The 2,223-nt window shown below is 39.0% G+C and overlaps 1 pseudogene; it reads right to left on the bottom strand.

The window, feature by feature from the left end:
• Positions 1-1,631: 1,631 nt before the first annotated feature.
• On the bottom strand, positions 1,632-1,731 carry LOC127077267 (uncharacterized; annotated as a pseudogene).
• Positions 1,732-2,223: the final 492 nt, after the last annotated feature.

Raw genomic sequence — 2,223 nt, 5'->3', positions numbered from 1 at the left:
CCTACCGGCTTGTGGTGGAGTGTTCAAGACTATTGTATTACGCATTCAGGTTCTTTAATCATTATTTAATATTTTGTTTTATTATTTATCTATATTATCTGCCTGGAATGAGTCTGTTTATGCATGATATGTATTCTTGTTTATTTAGCATGTCTGGCTAATTCGCCTAGATATCGGTATGTAAAGTAAGCAGAATAAGGGATCAAGACTGAGTCGGTCTATTTAAACTTAAAATTGAAATCAATCTTTTTACGGTCTCAACTTACAGGTTTAATAACAAGATTTTTTTACAAAAGTAAAGGACATAAAGAAGTTAAAATCAATAGAGCGAGAGTTTGAGGTTTTAACTGGACAGTGTAAGTTAGGCATTAATTCTAGATCAGGGCGAGAGCAAGTTTTAGAGTTAATTAAATGCTGACCTTTTCCAAAAAGTATTTTTAAAGATTGAATGTGAGGACGAGAGTTAAGCATTTGGATTTAATTGTATAACCTGAGTCAACAGAGCGAGAGTTTGAGATAAGGGTGTTTAAAACGGTCAGTGTTTTCTTAAAAAGAGTTTCTGCAACTTTATTGCTTTCAAAATATGGTTTTTGACTTAATTATAAGTGACAGCTACATTAATATAAAATCATGGTTTATTCAACAGAGCGAGAGTTTGAGATAAAACCTTTAACCAATAAAGTTAACTGAAACGATTTATTTTAGAACCAAGAAACCGACAAAGGCTTGATTCCCTAGTTTTGACGAACTACATACCGATATCCGTTTTATTAATATTTAATCTAGATCTTAGTTTAGCTTTTAGTTTTTTTCCCCAAACAATCAAACATTTTTCACCTTAGCTTTACGTAGTAACCTTAGATAACGGTATATCGATTCATAAGTCCCCGTGGGATCGATATCTTTTAAAACTACGCGATAGAACTGTGCACTTGCAGTTTGTATCCCATTCTCGACTCACACAGTCGAGCGATCAAGTTTTTGGCGCCGTTGCCGGGGACTTTTATTTAATTGATATCGTAACTCTTCCGTTACGCTGTAGAGACTAAGTTTTCTCTTTCTTCTATTCTTTCTTTCGTTGATTTGTATGCCACGCACTCGCTCACAAGGCGAACCGCTCTATTTACGAATCAACGATATCGAGCTATATCTCCGAGTCTTACGACGAATTCGGGAATATCGTGCTGCAAACAATCTCCCTCCTATAGACTTTCCTGATCTCAAAGATCTTCCTTCTTTAACCGAGATGGCAGAACCAGCTCGTGCTCTTAGAGATTACGCCGCTCCATCGCAAGATGAGCCGCATTCAAGTATTGCTCCGCCCGCAATCGAAGCAAACAACTTCGAACTTAAACCTTCGCTGTTGCAGGCTGTGCAACAGAACCAATTCTCTGGAAATCTTACCGAAGATCCAAACCTTCATTTATCCGTATTTGTCCAATACGCCGATACTGTTAAAGCTAATGGTGTCACTTCAGAGGCAATTCGACTTCGTCTTTTTCCTTTCTCATTAAGAGATAGCGCTAGAAGATGGCTTCAATCTCTCCCTTCCAACTCAGTCACCACCTGGAACGAGTTGAAGAAAGTTTTTCTTGCCCGATATTTTCCGCCAAGCAAAACAGCTATGTTAAGAGCCCAGATAAACGGATTTAAACAGAAAGACAACGAGTCTCTTTTCGAAGCATGGGAAAGATACAAAGACATGATGAGACTTTGCCCACACCATGGTTTGGAAGACTGGTTAGTAATTCACACATTTTATAATGGTCTCTTATACAACACAAGGTTAACAATAGACGCCGCTGCAGGTGGTGCACTAATGAACAAACCTTATGCTGATGCCTACCAACTTATCGAGAGCATGGCCCAAAACCACTATCAGTGGGGAACCGAACGAACAACGGTGGAAAAACCTCAAACGAAAACTGGCATGTACGAGATAAGTAACCTTGACCATGTTAATGCAAAAGTGGATGCTTTGGTCCAGAAAATTGAAAGTTTAAACGTATCACCTCCAGCCGCCGTGGTTGCTATAACTCAGAATTGCGAGGTCTGTGGAATCCAAGGCCACACTCCTACGGACTGTCAACTCTTGACTGGAATCCAAGCAGAGCAAGTGAACTATGCTCAAGGAAGCCCCTATTCGAATACCTATAACCCAAATTGGAAGAACCATCCAAACTTTTCATATAAGAGTAATAATGCTTTATACGCACCTGGACA

The sequence above is a fragment of the Lathyrus oleraceus genome, chromosome 4 (assembly GCF_024323335.1).
Source record: "Lathyrus oleraceus cultivar Zhongwan6 chromosome 4, CAAS_Psat_ZW6_1.0, whole genome shotgun sequence".
Taxonomy (NCBI): Eukaryota; Viridiplantae; Streptophyta; class Magnoliopsida; order Fabales; family Fabaceae; genus Lathyrus; species Lathyrus oleraceus.
The sequence above is the reverse complement of the archived record's forward strand: the minus strand, read 5'-3'. Positions and strand labels throughout refer to the sequence as shown.